Source organism: Rhagoletis zephyria, unplaced genomic scaffold, assembly GCF_001687245.7.
Source record: "Rhagoletis zephyria isolate East Lansing unplaced genomic scaffold, Rhagoletis_zephyria_1.1 Rzeph_scaffold_00809, whole genome shotgun sequence".
Lineage (NCBI taxonomy): Eukaryota > Metazoa > Arthropoda > Insecta > Diptera > Tephritidae > Rhagoletis > Rhagoletis zephyria.
Genome location: NW_016157893.1, coordinates 21,290 through 28,850, shown reverse-complemented (window position 1 = coordinate 28,850; position 7,561 = coordinate 21,290). Strand labels below are relative to the sequence as shown.

Here is a 7,561-nt window from a genome sequence, read left to right as displayed (position 1 = left end):
GCGAAATAATATTTTTTTCAAAATTTTCTTTTTGATGCAAAAATACTCACGGAGCATCTAGATGCACGTCTGCACCAAAAAGAAATTTAAAAAAATGTCGCTTACGTAATGTCAACAGGCACGAACAGCTCCACGGTTTTATATTTTTTTTTTGCTCTTGTTCAATCATTTCTGTAGGTTTTGTGGTAAAATTTGAAAAATGGGGTTGCCAGCTATTTGAAAATTTAAAATTAATTAAAGCGAAGGTGTATGCATAAGCTTTGGACTAACATGTGTTTATTATGTAGCGTGATCACCCCAATGTCAGAAAAACAGTACAATATGGATCTCCCTAATGAAAGGTTTTTGAAATTATTTCCAAAATAATAATAATATTTACTAGGTATACATATGTATATTTAACCAATTTAAAAAAAAACATACGCGTTCGCGTTTCCTTTTTTAATTTTCTGTAATTCTGTGGTGGCAGCTAGAAAATTCTAAAAGCGTTGATTTTTTTTTTTTTTTGCCCACACTAATGTATTTGTAACATTATCTGTTGAAATATGTCCAAAAGCAATAAATACGATGACACCAAAACTTCACATTTTCAAGGTAAAAAACACGCAAGAGGGCTCAGAGTTATTTGGACGCTAGCCTTAAAACGCTCCCAAAAATATGTACATATGTATACGTATGCATATTAGGGCGGGTCAATGTTCTTTTTTTTCTATGTGCGTATATCATAGGAGAATTCTACGTGTAATTCTAAGCAAATTTCGCAAAGAAACCATGGGTCTAAAACTGATTTGGAGTTTGCCAAATTTCGGAAATATGTTTCGAAAAAAGTGTGAAAATTTTCACTGTTGCGCCCTCCTCTGGAAGTTTTAAGAAAAAAATAAGTGCAGAAATGGATTGCTCCAAATTGATTTTGGTCGCGTGGTTTCTTCGGAAAATTTGCCCATACAAGTTGACCCGCCCTAATATACCTACATATTTGATTTTCCTGCTACACGTTTTATAGGCGTTCTACGCATTTCACATTTGAATACAACAGCCTTTTATTAATATTTTGCAAAATACTAGTAACCGACACCTGTCACGGCTAGAAAAACATTTGAATATCATTTGTATTTGGCACAAAAGCTAGGGGACATAAAAAAAAACAAATATAGTGCAAAAAAAGCATGCCATGAGTAATGTCCATTAGGCTGATGAGAAATTAAGAAGAGAGAAAGCAAATGAGTAATGAACAATGACCTAAGCCAAGTGAATGACTGACATTCGAGGTGTTTGTATGTAGGTGGGTCTTGGCTTAAATCTGATGGGGAAATGAGTGCAAAAAGGCGTATAAGCCGAGGAATTTACATACATGCATGCATATTTGTATGTATATTTTACCTACTGACGCAAATGTTGAAAAATTAAAATTATACATATACTTGTACATATGTATATACTTATGTACATAGATATGTATGTATATGTATTTTAAACTGAATGCAGAGTGAAATAATTTAAAAGTATGTCGCTATGTTTGAAAAGATTTTTTGTAAACAATTCTGAATTGCATATTAAAACATTTCATTACAAGCTAAGAAAATAATAGCAACCTAAAATAAATAATTAATAATAATATCTAAACAAATAGCTAATGTATTTTAAAACCTGAAAACATCAATTGATATACCCTGTTTAATGTTATGCAAATGTAATTTTATCAGTTTTAAGTCAGGTTTCTATTTATATCTGCAATTTGAGTTTCAAATTTCATAACATTTCCAACAGCTACTGCGTTCAGTGTGAGTTTCAGCAGAATGCTTTTAATTAAACAGCTATGATAAATCTGCAGTATTCTGCGGGTTATTATGCAAAAATGTGCTTCGCTGGTGAAAGCGAAAGAAAGATAAACGGAAATGAAGAGAAGGAATGAAAGTTTTGTGGGATCTTACGTGAAAGATTTGCATAAGCTTAATCTTTATTGTCTATAATTTTATTTTATGCTTTATTAATCTCGCATCATTGTGAGACGAAGAAGTGTGGACGAATGGCCTCTTCAGGCGATATTAAGAGTATTCGAGAGAAAGATACTGTGTAAGATTACTGGACAGTTGCTTTTTTTATAGCATGGTTGAAGATCTCAAGCATAGATACAGGACACCGAAGCAGCTGACCAATAAGTGCGAACGATGCAGCTCTAAGAGCAGTGATAGATAGCGGAAGTGGCTGTTCTTACCAAAAAAAAATTTTTATATATATAAACGGCCTTCTTTATATTGGAAATATCGAGTAAAAGGGGACTTGGATCCACTTTGAAATCGACCGTACTTTGAAAGTAAGCAATAAACCACTGGCTCGCTTGGTTAGACTTGACCACAATGATGGCTTCTTTGTCCACAAAAAATGAAGAGATTTTGTCGACAGATCAAAAAAGTTCATTTGGATATATAATATATAGTAGGTATATAGACCCCACTGGGATGGCTACTAGGTACCTTATTAAATTCTATCTCTAAACAACGTGGAATTGAAAGACTTTCGTTTAGGGTGGACTGAGTAAATTCTCATCTCAAGGCATGTTCTGTGACGACCACTTGAATAGCGCCCTTTTTGAATCACAGTTTTACTATTGTTTATTGGATATTAATAATTTTTTTTTTATTTTTTACGGCCTAAGCTAGGAACCTACATATGTATGTATCTGTGGTTGTGAATCATATCCCTATACTATTTTACTGTATATCAAGAAATGTAAACCTACACTATAAGAATTGGAGTACATGTTTAAGGCCAATCTAAATGCAGCCCATACATCATATCCTGCATAGCCTTCAACAAATTAATACGCTCCCAGGTTCCTTTTGCCTTCGATTATTTTTCGGGATCCCTGCTGAAACCTAAGACTTTGGCTAACAGACCACTGTTTTGTGACGTCGATAATTGAGATAAACATCTTCTCATTCAAACCTAGTCGGGAAATAACCGACTTCTATTTCGTTGCGGCTGTGTGCAAGGAATTCCAGGAAACTATGAAAATAGTGTATGAGATGGCTAGGAAGGGTAGCGTCGCGTCGGGTAGGCGGCATCACAAAAAAAAAAAAAGAAATCAACGCAAATTCTAAGCAAACTTGCACTTTATTGTGCTAAAAATGAATGGGCTATAACACTGCATCAATAAAATTTTATAAAAATTCTGAATAATTTTTTTATAACATCTAAACTTTACGTCTGCAATCTTTTTTTGGTTCTGCGGGACCCTATTATTACTTTCCACTAGCTATTATTATGTGGCATTTGATTAAAGAAAAAATAGAATAGATTTTCTTGAAAATTGCTTTTTTCTCTGCATTTTGCAAAAAAAAGTAACGTCGGAGTTTTAATGCTCTCGGTGTGATTTATCGATTTTTTAATAGTAACTATTTTTTTTGGCCCAAAAACTCCAAAACATAAATTAAACAAATAGGTATTATTATTGGAAGTCTTCTGAAGAAAACCAGAGTTCTGCGATCGAAAAACATTGACTTTCAAGAATTCAAGAAAAATAGTTATTCATATATAAACTAGTAATTTTTAGCAAAAAAAAAACCGACTTCAACTCCCATATAAAAAAATATATATATATATATCTCATGATCCGCTGATGGGATCTTAACCAGATTAGTATGGGACCACCTCTGAGACACTACCTTTCCGATGCAAAAAGAATTATCGAAATCGGTTGACGTGGTCCAAANCAAAAAATCAACGAGCTTTTTTTAGAAACTAAAACATTTATAAAACATTTTTTTTTAATTTTCTGTACAACATAATTTGAATTTTTTTATAACTTTCAAAACCGGATTTACATAGTTTGGTTTATAGAATATTCTTTATTTTTATAAAAAATCAATAAATATTAAACAAACAAAAGAAAACCCTTCAAAAGGGGCGCTATTCAAGTGGCCGGCACTGTAAGTGCTTTTTTTGGACTGTAGTAAAAATAAAATATATGTTTAATAAATAGAAATATCTTGAAGCAGTCCGATCTATACACGAGTCGATCTTTGTCCGAAAAGAAAATATTTAAATAAAAAAATTATACTTTTTTCAGCCTAAGCTAGGAACCTACATATGTATCTGTGGTTGTGAATCATATCCCTATACTATTTTACTGTATATCAAGAAATGTAAACGTACACTAAATGTAGCCCATACATCATATCCTGCATAGCCTTCAACAAATTAATACGCTCCCAAGTTCCTTTTTCCTTCGATACCTTTTCGGGATCTCTGCTGAAACCTAAAATTTTGGCTAACAGACCACTGTTTTGTGACGTCGATAATTGAGGTAAACATCTTCTCATTCAAACCTAGTCGAGAAATAACCGACTTCTATTTCGTTGCGTCTGTGTACAAGGAATTCCAGGAAACTATGAAAATAGGGATGCTAGGAAGGGTAGCATCGCGAGGCCTCACACAAACAAAAAAAAAAACAATGCAAATTCTATCAATAAAATCTGCATCAATAAAATTTTCTAAAAATTCTGAATAATTTTTTTAATTTATGTATTTTTTTAATTTTTTTATAACATCTAAACTTTACTTCTGCAATCTTTTTTGGTTCTGCGGGACCCTATTGTTACTTTCCACTAGTTTTTATTATGTGGCATTTGATTAAAGAAAAAAAAGAATAGATTTTCTTGAAAATTGCTTTTTTCTCTGCATTTTGCAAAAAAAAGTAACGTCGGAGTTTTAATGCTCTCGGTGTGATTTATCGATTTTTTAATAGTAACTATTTTTTTTTGGCCCCCAAAAGCCCCAAAAAATAAATTAAACAATTAGGTATTATTATTGGAAGTCTTCTGAAAAACAGAGTTCTGCGATTGAAAAATATTTATTTTCAAGAATTCAAGAAAACTAGTGTTTCACATATAAAAAAGAGCATTAAAATTCCGACTTTACTTTTTTTTTGGACCACCCTAATGAGCACATATATTCATTGTGACCATCAGCAGTAGGCATACGAAAAAAATAAGCTGAATTTTTTCAAATTTTTTTGGTTTGATGCAGAAATGCTCCTAGAGCATCTAGTTGCCTCAAAAAGAAAATGTTAAAAAAAAAATTTCGCTTACGTTTTTTAGCGGTTAGGTTTTTTAGCTTATGGTTTAAATAAAATTTACTTTAAAAAATTTTTGAGACTAACATCCCTTTTTTGTGGTGTTCACAAGGTCGGCAAAAATGTGTAGAGTTGCAGTTTTGAGAGATCAAGCTTTGGAGTTTCAATGTGTTTGGTGTATCAATTAACACACTGTCATGCAGCCTAATAACTAATAAGTGGAGTGAACAGCAAACGACTTAAACCATTTTCACTTTTTATCTTCTCTATAATTTTACTAAAATCACTTTCAGCTCCTCTTCGAAGTTTATAGAAATCGTTGATTAATGATACACAAAAGATAATTTGGTACAAAATGACTGCAAGTAACTATACATTCATACTCGTACAAACTAACGCGTATTCAATAGTTTCTATACAATTACCCAAAAGTGAAGACATGCCTCTGTTGATGAATAACTAAGTCAAGCACAAATCAGCTGACTAATCTGACTGAGGTCATACCATTCTGTTACATTTGTGTTGCTAAATACATATATGTAACACAAAAGATCTACGAGTTGCTTTTCGTAAGCAATAATTTTGAATGAACAAACAGAAATAAGATAATACTCGTACCAAGAAAATTGCCGCTTGTAAAGTTGTTCGCTTCAAGTTTACTTAACCGCAAGCAATCAATTGAATTTGAACGCTTTGAAGATAATTGTAGACCACTAACACTTTTGTGAGCTAGCAAATCATCAATGTGATTCTTTAGCGGCAACACTTACATATATACATATATATTTATAAAAACATATTTAGGGGATTCACAAGACGTGTTAACCGTCGTAAAATCTTAAGGTTAACATCTTTTTTAATTAAAATGGTTTTAGGGGATTTCTAACTAAACCGAAATTCTTTTAAACTGATAAAGAATATATAATTAGCCAACCCCCCAACCATTTTAACCGCTATTTTACAATAAACAAGCTTAAGATTTTACGACGGTTAACACGTCTTGTGAATCCCCTAATTGTGTGTTGTTAGTTATTTTTTTTTAATTCGTGATTGGAGTCTGCAAGTGCAATAAAAAACGCAGCAGCAGTCAAAGTAGCCCCTGAAGTTTATGCTGTTGCAGTTGTCTGTCTTGTACACCGACTGTCGAGCGTGGTTTAGAAATTGCGAGCAATTATAATTTAATTCATTGTAAATTACTGTAATTTGCCAGCTTCTAAAAGCAACACCTACTCGCATTTGTTAAGTTGATGAAGCGGTCGTTTGACCACTGGTGGTTTTCATGCATTAGTGAGGGCAATTTTAGGTGCGTTGTTTAGGCTGGTGGAAAAATTAATAGACATTTTTTCTAAGAAATTTATGAGCGATTAAAGGCGGAGCTATTTTGCGTGGTTAGATCCGGCTTAAAGTGATCTTACTCGGTACTAGCCATCAATTTCACGCGCAAGTCATCGGCATAGCCCGGATCGTGTAGTGGACTCGCCAAAAAATGAATTACTGCTAACTGAAAAGATCGAGGGCATAACTATTGTAGTTATCAACCCTGAGGGTTTTCGTATGTATGATTGTCATACATGAGGTAAAGTTTTTAAACCTTAATTTCGCCAAAGCGTTGCAATTTTGTGCAAAGTAAAGTTTTGATTCTTCTTTAGAATCCTTCACATATTTACGACTATATTTTAAAGTAATATTGAGTTTCTCCACATGGATTACAGTTATGTATGTATATTGGGTCTTTTATCAATATCAATAGATGCAAATTTGTGACCCTTAGCAAATATTTTGGACTTTTTCGACCCACCTGGGTTAGAGGAAAATCGCAACTTCATATGTCGTTGGAGTTTTCTAGCAGACGCTGATATAAATCAGGCTTGAAGTAGCCTGCAATACCCGCCTAGACTCCAGCACTTTTTCGCAGAAATTTATTTCGAGGGTACTGTCTGTCAGGATAGTTAATCAGACATACATGAAGCCATATAAAGCTAATAAAAAAGAATTGGTGTGGAATTCACTGAAGTGAAACTTCTTCCTATTACCCGTACAACTCACCATACTAAAACGAATATTTTTCTGCATAAAAAATAATGAACAAATTACTTAATCTTAATCTAAATCTCAATTTTAGTATTAAACTTAATATTAATGTTAATCATAATCTTAATTTTGAGCATAACCTTAATCTGAATCTTAATCGTAATCGTAATCTTATTCTTACTTTTAATCGTAATCTTAATCTTAACCTTATTCCTAATCTTAATCATGATCTTAGTTATAATTGTAATCGTAAATTATTATTAAGCGTGTTCTTTGTCATAATCGTAATCTAGGTTTTGAATTTAATATTAAATTTAATCTCAATCTCACTCTCAATCCCAATCTCAATCTCAATCTCAATCTCAATCTCAATCTCAATCTCAATCTCAATCTCAATCTCAATCTCAATCTCAATCTCAATCTCAATCTCAATCTCAATCTCAATCTCAATCTCAA

At 32.6% G+C, this 7,561-nt stretch overlaps 1 protein-coding gene across 6 annotated transcripts in view; it reads right to left on the bottom strand.

The window, feature by feature from the left end:
• Positions 1-7,561, bottom strand: part of LOC108361646 (bicaudal D-related protein homolog) — a 33,317-nt gene that overhangs the window by 9,156 nt on the left and 16,600 nt on the right. The window lies entirely within an intron of this gene.